Raw genomic sequence first — 15,634 nt, forward strand, 5'->3', positions numbered from 1 at the left:
TTAGCCCCAAGCAGGGAGGGGGTGGGGAATTTCAGGGGGTTCTGACTACCAGGAGGTGGGATTCAGGGGCCATCTTAGAAGCTGCCTCCCACAAAAGCCAATTTTTACATAACAGTTACATCCTCTACATCTATTTAAATTTAGCATGGTTTTAGATGTCATCTTAAAAATGCATGAAAGGATGCAGAGTTTTCCAAAACTCTTTTAGAAACAAACAAGCAAAAATATTTATAGATCACTGAGCTTCAGGCCTCATTCATCCAGGTCCTATCCTTTGCGAGGGGCTCGCAGAGATCATGGCCAGGGCCCAGTCAGCAGGGGCAAAGGCCTTGAGCGTTTTGGACAGTGAGAAACCCCATCGCCCCAGATCTGGGAGATCCTCTCCCAGCAGGTGGAATATGCAAGGGAAAGGCTATGTGAGTCTAGAGTCCATGGGTGTTAAGGCCAGGCAGAGGCAGACTTTAACAGGCAAGGAAATGAAGATGATGGTGGGTTCAGGCGGAAGAGGTTAAAAAGTGCAGTTTACCTGGCCGGGCGCGGTGGCTCCACCAGCACTTTGGGAGGCCGAGGCGGGTGGATCACAAGGTCAGCAGCTCAAGACCAGCCTGACCAACATGGTGAAACCCCTTCTCTACTAAAAATACAAAAAAATTAGCTGGGCGTAGTGGCGGGTGCCTGTAATCCCCTCGACTTGGGAGACTGAGGCAGAATTGCTTGAAACCGGAAGGCAGATGTTGCAGTGAGCCGAGATTGTGCCACTGCACTCTAGCCTGGGCAATAAGATCAAAACTCTGTCTCAGAAGAAAAAAAAAAAAAGCAGTTTACCAAAGGCAAATGTGGCCGGAGCGTGTAGGAGGAACTAGTGGAAGGGAAGGCTCGAAGCCACGGACTGGCCATGAGGAGTGGCAGGATCCTAGAAGAGGGGAAACGCATGCCCGACTTGGTAACGTCCTGGAGGGTCCAGAGAGAAGAGGATGCAGGCAGCACACATTTTAAGGGATGAGTCGTCGGAACTGGATACTAATCAGATATAATCAGCTGACGACATTCCTTCTGTGAAGTAAGCCTCTTGGGAAGACACTCTTGGGTGCGGAGGGGACCCAGAGGGACGAGACCAGATGCCTGCCGGTCTCCCAGGTTCGCGCTGGAAGGCTGGGAATTTCCTTGCCTCCACCCCATCGCACCACCCTCCACCCCCGGCCCGGAGCTGTCCCTACCTGGAGAGAAAAAACGGAAAGGCCAAGAAATCAGAGCGAGAGCGAGAGTGAAAGGGGTGGGGATGGGGGAGGATACAAAGGGGCTAGGTCTAAGAAGACGGACTTCCTAGAGTCCCGACTTGGGGGCTTGACGTCAAGAAGAGAAATAAGAGAAATCTGAAACGGGGGCGAGAGCAAAGGCAGGAGGGTGGGGGAAGAGGCGATTATAATCGACTTTTATGGCTTGACAGCCAGGGCGGAAATTAAATTTGGGAGCCGGCTAAGGCTCGAGAGTAAGGTGACGGCTCGCCCCGCGGGTTTGGAGCTGTGGGCTGGGGGCAGAGGAAGCAGCGGCAGGAGCGCGTGTCTGGGGCGCACGGGCCGGGAGGGGCGGGAGGAGAGCCGAGTCCCCAGCTCAGACTCCTCTCCTAGGCAAGGTCCCCACCTGAGCCGGGGCTAGAAGCTGGAAGCGGGCTAAGTAGAGCTGACTCGGACTTAGCTGCCCAAGGGAATGCCTGCGGGCGGTCTTCGCTGCGCCCCCAGTCCGGGGCCCCGACCCCTCCTGGACACTGCTGGGACCGTGCGGGCCGGCGACCTGGGACCGTGCGGGCGCAGCGTCGCCGGCCACTAGTCGTCCCGGGGGCCCCAGCTGGGGCCGCTGTTGCTGTTCTAGAGCTTGCTGGCCCCCGCGCGCCTCTCTTGCAGCTCCTGGACTACTCGGGGGTACCACGTGGTCCCGGAAGCGCGGCCACCCAGAGGATGCTGCGGCCGCGGGCGTTTCGGGACTACTCACCCGAGCTGGGGAGGCAGGAAGTCTGTGCTGGCTAGGGGTTGGTCTCAGAGGGACTGTGGGGCTTGGACACAAAAATCGTGGCGCACTGGGGAGGACACCCGGAGCGGTGGGAACTGCAGTGTGGACCGGGGAGAAAAGGGGGTTGGAGGTGGGGGGAGATCGTGCCGCACGCTTTGCATAACCTGACCTGCCGTCCTGGGCTGGAGACAGGAGTGACACCTCCGCCTGAGCCCCTGAGCCGCAGTTCAGAGAAAGCTACCGCGGTGCTGGGTCCTGCGGGAGAGCCAGCAGGGCTGGGGTGGAATGGGAGGAGGGGAAGGAGCCCTGAGAGGAGCCAGGATGGGTCTGGACCTGGCTCCAAGTCGCATGCCTTACACATCCTCTCCGCGCTGCCCAGCGGGGCACGGCCCGACCTCGGAAGGGCCCATCCCGCCCTCGGAATCGGCCGCTCTACCAGGTGCCCATAATGCTGTCGAGGATCCTGTGCCAGTCCCGTGGCAGCCGTGCAGCAAGTGGGCGGCCCGACTGACTTCAGCCGCGCCCCCCTGCGTTCGTCGAGACTTGTGGGCGATCCGGGAGGCCTGCAGGGGCGCAGGGATCAGAGTGCTAAGACGTGGCATGATCTTTCAGGGAGAACTGCGCAGAGGGTGGCCAAGGGTCACCTCCCCAGAGGGGCGAAGTCCTGAGATGTGAGGATGATTATTAAGACAGCGCCCTTCCCGCCCCTTCCAATCCCCCAGACCACCACCCGGGTCTGGGAACAGGGTGAGCGCATGGCGAGAGGTTGTCTGGTTTTGTAGCTATCAAGTTGTACCCACGCTGCGCCCATGGGAAGTGACCCATCTGCTTGTCAGGTAGTGGCCTTGCTGTGAGCCAGGGCCATATGAAGAAAAGAAAGAAAAAAAGGAACAGCAAAACACGGTGCCCCTGCACAATGTGCTCGCCTTTCTTCTGCTCTCCCTCTCCCAGGCTGTCCTCTTCTTCCTCCACTTGTAGTTTGCTCAGCCCCCTTCTCTCCACTGCCAACCCCTACCCAGTTGAATAATGCTCAGTATCTGAGTCAGCGGATGTGAAACAAAGGGTTATTTCTCCTTATCTAATTTTGTGGAAGATTTACTAAAAGAGGGTGGAGGGTGTGTCTATTTAGCAGGAAAAAGATGTTTTTAACGTGAATAATGTTGAGAAATGTTCTGTGACTTTCACTGTTGGGCAAAGCAGGGAGACACCTGCCTAGCTGGCGCTTCCTGCAGGCTTGGTAAAAAGTCCTTTCACCTGGAGGATTGGTGGCCATTTGTCAGGTGCCTAAAGAATACAAGGTGCTAATGCTAGGAACTAGAACTGTACAGAAATATCCCAAAGGTTCTAATGTCATGGGACCTAACTCATTTAGGAGGAAGTAAGGCTTGAAGGTAGAGAACTATCTTGCAAGGCCGCCTGTAGCAAGCTCTTTGCACAATCAGTGAGTACAGAAATCCAGGGTAAACAAAAATTACTTCCAACTGGGATATACTTCATAGAAAAGGCATCTGGGTTGGGCGCAGTGGTTTATGCCTGTAATCCCAGCACTTTGGGAGGCTGAGGGGGGTGGATCACCTGAGTTCAGGAGTTCCAGACTAGCCTGGCCAGCCTGTCTAACATGATGAAACCCTGTCTCTACTAAAAAAAACTACAAAAAATTAGCTGGGTGTGGGGGTGGGTGCCTGTAATCCCAGCAACTCAGGAGACTGAGGCAGGAGGATCACTTGAACCCAGGAGACGGAGGTTGCAGTGAGCCGAGATGGCGCCACTGCACTCCAGCATGGGCAACAAGAGTGAAACTCTGTCTCCAAAAAAAAAAAAAAAAAAAAGAAAAAAGAAAAGAAAAAGAAAAGGCATTTGGACAGTCCTGGGGTTGGCAGAATCCTTCCCGGTGGTAGAAGCCAAGGTCCTTGGGTGGGACAGGGTAAGGTATGTGGCTAGAGTGGAGAATCTGTAGCAGGAACTTGAGAAAAGATGCCAGAAAAGGAGATAGGGACTCCTCTGTGGCATGGGAACTGGGCTTTGACTTTCCTTGCACAGTGAAGCAACCGAAAGTCATAAGCAGGGACACAGCTGGCTCCAGAGAGGGCTGGAGAGAGATGCTTGCTGGCCATATTTGTCTGCGATCTCCCACTCTACTCCTTTTTTTTTTTTTTTTTTTTTGAGACGGAATCTCGCTCTGTCGCCCAGGTTGGAGCCCAGTGGTGCGATCTAGGCTCACCACAAGCTCCACCTCCTGGGTTCACGCCATTCTCCTGCCTCAGCCTCCCGAGTAGCTGGGACTACAGGCGCCTACCACCACGCCCAGCTAATTTTTTTTGTATTTTTTTTTAAGTAGAGATGGGGTTTCACCGTGTTGGTCAGGATGGTCTTGATCTCCTGACCTCCTGATCCGCCCGCCTCTGCCTCCTAAACTGCTGGGATTACAGGCATAAGCCACTGCACCTGGCCTCACTCTACTCTTTGTAAACCTGGCTCACAGACAACTCATCTCCATGGACAAACAGCTCTGTTCCAGTGACTGGTCCTTTTCAAGAGAAAGAAACCCTGGGCTCTCTCTCTCTTCCTGGTGTTGTAGTGATATAGTGAGGGGCGTACAGATGTGGCTTCAGAAGACCTAGATTCGCATACTGACTTTGCTGCTTACTATCTCTGCAACCTCGGACAGTTGCTGCCTGGGTCTGGGTTTCCTGAATTCTACCATGAAGGCACTGGGTGAGCCTTCTTAAAGTGAGCCTGCACCAACTTCTAGATTATAAATGTCTATTGAAAGCCCAGTTAGATTTAGCCCTCCATGACTCTATTCTGAGACAGAGAGGAGGCTTTTGCAGGCCTGTTCTATTGCTGACTCAAGGCTGCAAGCACAGCACGTGGGGCTTAATAAATAAGTGTTGAATGAAAGAACAAAAGAATGCAATGCATGAATAAAGGAATGAATGGTTAGCTCTGCTTGGAAAGCATTGATAAGCTGAGACCAGCCCCAGCCCCGGTTCTGGCTGCCTGGGGTTAGCACCTCAAAACTCAGGTAACTCTGATGTCCCCACAGAAATCAATACTGGAGAAACCATCAGTAATTGCATTTCCCTGGGCAGTCTTTTGGCTCAGCCTTTCCCTACCTGGTCTTTCTTGCCATTTCCCATGACTGTCATCCAGAGGAATCTCCGTAAGGAAAAACAACAACAATTTGGAGATGGTGAATGTTTACACACAATTTTATAGACAGAATGTGTTTCATCACAAATTCTTTTTTCCTGAGCACTTTTTATTTTGACCTGTAGTGTTAGAACAACTCTTTGGTTTAACCATTTTATCTTCTGGTTGCCAGAAGCTACTTTCAGCCCAACAACTCTTCCAGAGTGTACAAAGCTGTGTTCTTTGTGCCAGGCACTGTGCCAGTGGTTCACATTTCATCCCATGCTCACAAAAGCCTATGGGGTCAGCATGATTAACCTGTTTATGAGAGGCTGGGTGATTGGCCCGAGATCAGCAGCTAGTGCAGGTTAGGGCAGCGCTATGCATGTAACATCAAAGCCTACTTTTCTTTATCAGGCATTCGGTAATGTTCACTGAATGCACAGAATTGAATATAATCTTTCATTTCTCTTTTTAACCTTTCCACTGTGGATAGAGAATAGTGGCCTACCTTTTGGAAGTGTCCCATTTTTATTATTTAGAGAGGCAGCATAGCAGCAATTAAGAGCATGGGTTCTGGAGCAAAACGTGTGGTACAAGTGTTTGCTTTGTGGGACCTTGGGCCACTTAGCTCACCTCCCTGGGCCTTGGTGCTTTCATCAGTACAAATGGCATAAGGGTACTTAGCTCATAGGATTGTTGTCAAGATTAAATGAGATACGTGTATAAAGTGCTTAATGTGATGCCTGGTGCAGAAGAGGAGAAATAAATATTAGCTGCTCTCACTATCATCTTCATTGTCGTGAATATTCTCTTCTGATTTTTACAGGATCCTTCATGTAATGCCATTCACAAACAGGAAGCTCATAAATAGTATTCTTATCCTACTATTTTTAAAGAATGGGTAGTTGGCAGTTCAAAGTGAAGAAATTAGGGATGACTGTTGGAGAGGAATTTGTTGGACAGAATAAGATGGGCCTTCGTATCTAAAGAAGATTCTTAATGAATTTTTAACATTATTAAAATGTTAGGTTAGTGTAAATTCTATATTGGAATTAAATTATTAGGAAGATGTCCACAATTACTTCCCTAAACAAATGAATATCTTTTGACTTACAAATAGGCATAATATCTTTTGACTTATAATAGGTGAAAATTACATTACTATTATAGAACCAAACTTGGGTCTGCTCTCCTGGCACAGTAAAACCAGATATCTACACTGAAGTTTTGCAGCAATAGAAGGAAAAGCATTTATTTGTAGGGTGCCAAACAAGAACAACCAGGCAGCTAAAAGCCTGTGTGGCTGGAACTGCTAGTAAGAGGGAGAATGATATAAAAACAGAATTAGAGAAGAAAGCAAGGGGCCAGATTACTAAGGGCACTGGGGTGAGATGGAGCAGGAACCCCCTTTCTAGAGGACTGAAAACCTCAAGCATGGAAATAAAGAAAAATCTGGAGTTCCTTTAAGGAAAATTCCAGGAACCTAGCTAGCCCCAGAAGTAAAAAGAAATTTGTCAAACAAGAAGGTAATAGTAGTCTAAAGCAGTAGCCAAGGAAGTTAAAGTTCCAGAGATGTTTGCTTTCCTTATGGAAACTAAAGATAACATCTTAACATATGTCCCAGAGTTGTCTTTCAGAGATTTGGACCCCACTGAGGGCCCTCACTGAATGGATCTGCTGGCCTGTAGACCTCAGATAAGCGGGAATTGAAAACTGAACTCTGACCACATTCTTTGTCCTAAAATTTTTCCAGAGGGGCTTAGAGAATGTCATAGTACCCTGGGGGCTCTGGGGACACAGCCAAACTATATCATTCTGATTGACATTTTTCTGCCAATCCCAATTTTTTTTTTTTAAACTTTTCTTCCTAAACCAATTGCAAAGGAGAAAATCTTTGAATCTACCTATGACATGTAAGCCTGCTTCACGATATCCCACCCTTTTAGGCCTAAGCCAACATGTAACCTCCATGTATTGATTTACAGGTTTGCCTGTAGCTTTTGCCTGTGTTACAGGCAAAATCATAAAACAACACGTGGAGGTTACATCTACCCCTGCCTTTAAAAATCCTTGCCTGCAAGCCATCGGGGAGTTCAGGTCCTAAGCTTCAGCTGCCCTGATTCTGCTTGCTTGGCGCCCTGCAGTCAGTGCCTCACTTTCTCTCACTGCTATCCCAGTGTCAGTGATTGGCTTTGCTGAGCCAGGTGAGCAGATAAAATTCAGTTCTGTAACATCTCTCTCTTTTGTCTTAAAATAACCCAAGTTTATTTTTGGCTTAAGAGCTTTTGAACTTTCTATTCTTGAAACGCTCTTACTCAGATATTCATGAAGTTGGTCTATTTAGGGGAGAAGGCATTGAGAAAAAGATAATTAAAAACGATTTTCTTTTTTTAGGTTTTTGGTTTGATCAACTTGGATACATGGTGGTTTTCCATTTACTGAGGTGTGAATAGTGGGGGAGGAGATGTGGAATTCGAGATGTCTGTTACTAGCTTACATTTATAGAATGCTTAAGTATTGTATAACAAATTATCCTGAAACTTAGTGGCATAAAGCAGCATTTATTACCTCATTGTTTCTGGAGATTAGAAACCTAGTTGTGGATTAGCTGGGCCCTGTAGCTCTGGGACTCTTGCAGGGCTGCAGTTCTAGGACTCAACTGGGAAGGACTGTCTTCCTAGCTCCCTTGGGTAGTTGCTAGCAGAATTCACGTTCTTGCAGGTTGTTGGACTAAGGCTTTATTTACTCACAAACTGTCAGCCAGAGGTCTCCCTCAGTTCCTTGCCACATGGACCTCTCCATAGAGCAGCTCACAACATGGCAGCTGACTTCATCAGAGAAGGAGAGATACAGTGCTAGCAAGATGGAAGTCACAGTCTTTAGTAACCTAATCACAGAAACCATGTTAAATCTGTATTAGTTGGGGTCCTCCAGAGAAACTGAACCAATGGGATACATACGTGTATGTGTGTGTGTATCTGTATCTATATCTATATCTATATCTATAGAAAGATGTATTATGAGGGATTAGCTCATGTGATACAGAGGCTGTGTGCAAGCTGGAGGGCCAGGAAAGCCAGTAGTGTAGTTCCACCATAAACTTGAAGACCTGAGAACCAGAAGCAAAGATGTTCAAGGGCAGGAGAAAATGGATGTCTTGGCTGAAACAGAGAGTACATTTGTCCTTTTTTTGAGAGAGAGTCTCGCTTTGTCACCCAGGCTGGAATGCAGTGGTGCAATCTCAGCTCACTGCAACCTCCGCCTCCCGGGTTCAAGCGATTCTCCTGCCTCAGCCTCCTGACTAGCTGGGGTTACAGGCACCTGCCACCAGGCCCAGCTAATTTTTGTATTTTTAGTAGAGACAGGATTTCGCCATGTTGGTCAGGCTGGTCTTGAACTCCTGACCTTGAGTGATTTGCCCGGGTCAGCCTCCCAAAGTGCTGGGATTACAAGTGTGAGCCACAGCGCCTGGCCAATTTGTCCTTTCACTATCTTTTTATTCTATCTGGGTCCTCAATGGATTGGATGATGCCCACTTACGTTGGTGAGTGCAATATTCTTTACTCAGTCTACTGATTCAAATGCCGATCTCTTATGGGAATATCCTCAAAGATACACTGAGAAATAATGTTATACCCAGTATGTGGGCATCCCTCAGCCTCATGAAGTTGACATTAAAAAAATTAACTGTCATACCCTCACTTTTGCCAAATTCCGTGTATTAGAAGTAAGTTATTAGGCTCAGCCCACACTCAAGGGGAAGGGATTATACAAGGGCTGATCACCAAGACGTGGAGACCATTGGGAGCTATGTCTGAAGCTGTCTATCACAGGTATGTGGGCACTATCCCAAATGCTTTACATGTCTTAAGTCACATAATCCTTCCAGTACAACTTAAGATAGCTATGCTATTATTGTCTCAATTTCACAAATGAGATATCAATAAGTAAAGTAACTTGCCTGAGGTCAAACAGCTAAAGTCAGTCGGGTATGGAGATTTGAACCTAACCTGTCTTGGTTCAGCATCTGTATTCTTAACCTGTTGGCTGCATTATTTGAAATGGCGGTGTCCAGTAAGAGCTGGAATCTGGACTTCTTGGGAGAGGATTGGACTGGCAAAAGAGATCTGGAGGATGAAATTAACGAATCCTAAAAGAATCACAACTGATTTTCAATTTGTTTCTCTTTTGCACCCAGACTTCTCTCCAGTGCCAAGGAGATAAGCTTTTCTCCTAGCATCTTTGTAACAGTGAAAAGGAGGCCTAGCTTAACAAAATCCATTTTGCTCCTAACACCCCTCTTTCCCCTCCAGGTGGTACCTTGTAGATTAATTTTGCTTATCTCTGCATGTAGGCCAAGATAATGATACAATGGAAGGAATTTAGTTTGTAGTTTAACTTTAAAGCAAGGGTAATAGGATGCTAGTTCCTTCCCAAAACTAACCTCCAAGGAGATAAGGAGTGTGTACATACAAGTAACAATGTTATATTAAAGATTTATGGGATCCTAGCTTTCACTCAGTATCCGAAAAAATAAAATAATAAGAAGAAACATATAATTAAAGATTTATAGGAGCATTGTGACCTGACCAAGGACAAAGAAGTTTTCCAACTCCCTGTCAGACCCTCTCTGCTGCCCAGATGCCTGTAACTGTCAGTCACCTCTTGACGTCAATCTCCTTCTACCCGCTTCCCTTAACATTAAAGGGACCGGAAATGCACATTGCCTTGAGACAGTTCTTTAGGACATTAGTCTGCCATCTTCTTGGTTTGCTGGCTCTCTGAGCAATAATTCACTGAGTTATTGCCCTCTTGCCCCAACACCTTGTCTCTTGACTTATTGGCTGTCGTGCAGTGAGCAGTACCAGCTTAGACTCCACTACATTATCCTGTAGTATTCATCTATTCCCTTACTTTTGACAAGTGTTTACTGACTACCAACTATGTGTAAGGAAAGTACTAGATCCTAGGGAATGTATTTTTAGCTCTCTGGATACAAAAGATGAAATTTCGTTTGAGAAGTTTTTGAACAACTTGTTCAAAACATCTACTTAACTGTCGTCTATTTCAACTTGAACTGTCTTTCTATTAAATGTACCACTATTAAATGTTGTGATGGTACTAGAAAATCAGCAATTTGTAAAGCATTTGCACAAATTCTAACAAGGCTTACCACTTCGGCTTTTTCTATTATCTACTTAGCAATCAAAGCAATGCCTTAATTTAACGTATGATATTGAAAATAATTTTACAATATTTCCAATTAAGTTAATTTTCACATTGCTTTTGTGCTCTTTGTCATCACATAGAGAATGACGAATTCTATTTTACATTTTATTAGTGAACATAGGGTGTGTTTTTCCATTTGGGTCACTATTAGCTCTCTATTATCTAATTTTAAAAATACTGTGTTCAGTACCCAATCTACAAATTATACAGTAACTTCTCTAAATGAACCACAATTTAGAGGTAAGCTTACAAGCCATTTCTTCATTTGTGCATATATGTAACAAGCCAAAGCTTAATGGTTCATTTCAGTTAAGTAGGTTGCACAAAATTTAGAAGTTCGTTAGTAAGAAATGTGACCTAGAACCATTACGGAAATGAAGAAAAGATGAAATTACACAGTTTAGACCTATATTATCCAATTCCTAATTTAGTCAGAGATTATTGAAGTGACAACCCTCCTTTTTATTAAATAAAATACTTAAAAAAAAATAAGAACATTGTTCTGCTCTTAATCTCTGCTAAATAGTTACCAGGAGAAATATGTTATAAAAACCAGCCTATGAAGAATATCAGGAAAGGAAGTAATGTTACCTGGAAAATCAAACCTACTAAATTTTGATAAGCATATGAGCCACCAATCTAGTCACATTGCCAAGAAATTCTGATAAAAGGCAACTATTAATTTCTAAAGGATAAATCTGACACAATCTCAGGATAATTGCATTTGGACTCCTTATTTTATTATTATTATTATTATTATTTTTGAGATGGAGTCTCGCTCTGTTGCCCAGGCTGTAGTGCCGGGCGCAATCTCAGCTCACTGCAAGCTCCGCCTCCCCGGTTCACACCATTCTCCTGCCTCAGACTCCTGAGTAGCTGAGACTCCAGGTGCCTGCCGCCATGCCTGGCTAATTTTTTTGTATTTTTAATAGAGACGGGGTTTCACCGTGTTAGCCAGGATGGTCTCCATCTCCTGACCTCATGATCCGCCTGCCTCGGCCTCCCAAAGTGGGAATCCTTTTTTTTTTTTAAGTTTTTGCGCTATTGCTATGGAAATATTCTGATGATTTACATGGTTGTGCCAGAGTTTTTAATTTGTCTATTAGAATTGTAAGAACTTCCTTTACAAAAGTGCTCATTTTTATGTAGCTAAGAGACCAGTACAGATCTTCTCCAAAGAATATCATCATCACAAATTAAATAAAAAATTAGCATACAAAAGGATTCACATTTTACTGCTGAAAGCGCCTCCGGATCTAAGTCAGCCAATCAATCAAGGCTTTCTTAGACACTGACTAAATGTTTAGCATAATCCTGAGTACTCTGGGGCTGTGGAACTCCACATCTGCTGAACACCAGGATCTAATGGGGGGATTTATCAAATAAACAGGTTCCCAGTGGCTCCACTTCTGAAGATTCAAATTGGTGGCTTCTGGCATGAGGCTCTTGGGAATCTGTTTTTTTTTTTGTTGTTTGTGTGTTTGTTTTTCTTTTGTTTTGTTTTTAACAATACAGGTGATTCTGATGATTAGTCAGGATTGGGAACCATACCTGCAGTGGTTCCCAAAAACTGGTCCCTGGACCCACATTATCTGCATCACCTAGGAACTTATTAGAAATGAAAATTGTTAGGGCTGTGAATGGAAAATAAAAGTCTTGGGACCCCAAACTCACTATGCCAAAGGGAAAGTGAAGCTTGGGAACTGAGTCACACAAAAACAAACAAAAAAACTGCCTTCCTTTTTGTTCCCAACCAAATAGCTACAAAATAGAAGGTCACATATCTTCCCAGGGGTGCTCTCTTACAAATTGCTCACAAGGAAATTCCTTATGGGGCCCCCAAATCTTTCAGAATACATACCCCTCTTATAAACTTGCCCTAAAATAGAGTGCTGTTGAATCTTACCCTGACAATGCAAATTAACAGCTTATTTTCACAGGTAAGGGACAAAGATAAGACTAGAAATTCCTCCATCCACCCCAAACAAATGCATAATTGACTTCCTCCTCTACTCTATGCTTGCTTTATCTTATGTAAAATGTAGATATACCCAGCATGAGAAGAATGCATAATTGACTTTAACCCCATCACTCTCTTTTCACATGTAAAATGTGAATTCAGTGAGTACCAATAAGTGCTAATAGAAGCCTCACAAAAATGTAAACATATTACTGCCTACACCCAGCCTCTTTTTTTTCTCCTTCCCCTTCTACCTGCTCTTTCCTCTATAAATGTTGAAGTCTTTAAAACTCTCTTTGGTAAAAATACAGACCACAGATTCTACTGTAACTTGTGTTTCTTTTTCCCTGGCCACATCCTCAACCTTGGCAAAACAAACCTCTAACTCGATTGAGATCTGCCTCAGCCAATTTTTGGTTCACAGGCTCTATTCAGACCCACTAAATCATAGACTCTTGAAGTAGGGATTAACAATCTGTGTTTTATAAAGCCCTCCAGGTGATTCTGATGCTTGATACAGTTAGAGAATCATTTCAGATTTTTAATCTACTGAGCTTAATGACCTTTTCTTCATATGAAGATTGATGTCAAAGTTCTTTCTTTCTTTGCCGCAGAGCTAAAGAAATAGGACTTACTTTTTTCTCTTTGATTACCTAGCCAGCCACTATACCTTCGGGGTTTCTCTTACTCTTAATATGCCTGAAAAAGTGTGGAGGGGAAATAGCTTTCTCAACTTGCCACTTCCTTGCTGCTTGGGGAGACAAGAATATATGTAGTCAGGCCCTTCTACTTCCAAGGAAAATAGGAAGGAGATAACGAATGATAACCAGTATGAAGATGTGTCAGAAGTTCTGGGATTTTATAAAGCTTTTCTGCTCTGGTCTTGTACCCTCTGTTTTTATTCCTGATTATGGAGCTCACATCCTCCCCACTTTCTCACTCCTCCTTTAGCAAACCCTATGACTCTTCACACCAATTCAAGGTCTAAAAAGAAAATATAGCCCAGCCAGAGATGGCCTCTTTCAGCATAAATTTTATTTTTTCTTGTTAATGGAAATCTCCCTAAAACAAAATTGTAAGAGTTAAAGAAACAGGAAAGAGACACGAAATGTGGTTTGACAGTAAAGACAGGTTTACTTCAGATAACACCTGAGAGGGGCTTCTGGAAGACATTTGTTAGGAGCACTTTCTCTTACAGACTAAGAGTATATATTGGTTTTAGGGTGAGGAGGCTTATTACAAGCTTGGAATGTTTCTGTGTGAGGGACAAGTTTTATGGCAGAGTTGGAATGTCTCTGGGAGGAGGAAGGGAATTTATCCTGGGGCAGACATCTTTCTGGCTGGAGTGGGGTTATCTTAAGGCTGGCATCTTCCTGGCCAGAGGGGAGTTATCTCGGGGCTAGCGTGTCTCTGGTCAGGGAGGAGTTTGGAATGTTTCTGGTTGGAGATGTTATTTGTGGTTATTGTGGTTTATGCTTACCTTAGCCCTTAGGCTGATGCCCTTTGGATTTAGGCAGTTTTTTATTAAGGGGAACTCTAGAATGAGGGGCTTGTCCAAGATGACAATGCTCCTGCTCTGTTAAAAATTTGTTTACTGTCATGTGGATTTTTCTTGATGGATCATTTAGTATTATTACAATGAACATTAACTGCTATATGCTGCAACAAATAATGACGTCATGGACTTTAAAGACTGAAGATGTGTTTAGCCATTAAATGATCTAAGATGTCTAGGATTTTAATTCTTATATTTATTTCTGTTTTTCTTTTCACCGCCAAGTGATCAGAAAATCTGCCTAAATACCTTTTCCAATGTTAGTTTTTACTGCTTTGAATATTTTGCTTTTTATTTGGGAGGGCTGGGAAACCAGAAAATAAGTTTGTTAAAATTGTGTTTTAAATGAGCATAGCAGATTAAGTTGTGTGATACTCAATGCTGATGAGGTTGTATTAAAGTTAGAACTTCCTGATTATTGTTCGAAAGAGTTAATGTAATCCTTTGAGAAAGCAATTTGGCAACATATAACAAGATCCTTAAAATACTTATATTCTTTAATATAATATTCTTTTTTCTAGAACTATGTAAGAAAATAATTTATTGCCAAAGTATTTATCCACAATGAAATTTTAACATAATTTATAATAAGGGAAAAGTATAAATGATCAAAATATTTAATAGAAAAGTTTTCAGGTAAATTATGGAACATTTAATGAAACTGTATATAGTCATTAAAACTGATTATACAAAGATTATGAAATAACTTTATCTTATGATACATGAATATGATTGAATATTAAATGAGAAGGTAATTCCCACATCCACTTGAGAGCTTACAAATAATGAATATTTTATATGTTTTCTCATTTAAACCTCATAAAAAACCTCTAAAGTGAACACTATTATTGTCTACATTTAATAGATGAGAAAACTGTCACCAAGAGCTTAAGTAACTGGCAAATAATTGGCAGAGCTGAGATTCCAACCCCAGCAAAAGAGCCTGTGCTTATAACCACGGGGCTTTAAGCAGAGACATCTCAGTTTATGCTTGGTGTCCTAGCATGATTATTTATAGTGTCCCATTTCATTCTTAGAAGTCACAATTTGAATGATAAATCGTGTGGTTACACTAGCTCTACGTGAATACACAGCCATGCTAAAAAAAAATCAGTAAATTATCAATAGATAAGAAACTATGGGGATTTTTTGAGACTAAATCCATGTAGAATCAGAGGAAAGAAGAAACTGGTAACCCAAACCAGCTGAGGAAAAGAAGAGCATGATCACAAAGAATCAGTGACCAAGTGGGCCTCATGCCTGGAGGCTGTCAAAGCCAGGATGGCATCCAGGAGCAACTTGTGTGGGAAGTAGCGGGTTACTATAGCAGGAATAGAGTTCAGTTGTAGTAGATTGCAAAAATGCTCATAATACATCTCCAAACAAGAGTGTTGGGAGATGTGTTCCCACACCTTTGAATCTGGGTTGGCCTTGTGGCTCTCTTTGACTGAAAGAATGTGTTAGAAGTGACACTGTGTGAGTTCTGGACACTACCGCCAAGTGAACAAGCTTGGGCTAGCCTGGTGGAAGATGAAACCACATGGAGAAGGACCAAGTGCCCCAGCTGACAGCTGGCCACCTGCCAGACATCCAAGTGAGGCTACTTAGGATTCCTCCAACCCCTGCCTGCCCAGTGGATCAGCCAACTGCCAACTGACCGCATATCTTGCAGCTGACTGCAAATGCATGAATAAGACCATAGAAAAACTGCCAGGTTGAGCCTAGGCCAAATTGCTGACCTGCAGAAT

This window comes from Macaca nemestrina, chromosome 10, assembly GCF_043159975.1.
Source record: "Macaca nemestrina isolate mMacNem1 chromosome 10, mMacNem.hap1, whole genome shotgun sequence".
NCBI classification, from domain to species: domain Eukaryota; kingdom Metazoa; phylum Chordata; class Mammalia; order Primates; family Cercopithecidae; genus Macaca; species Macaca nemestrina.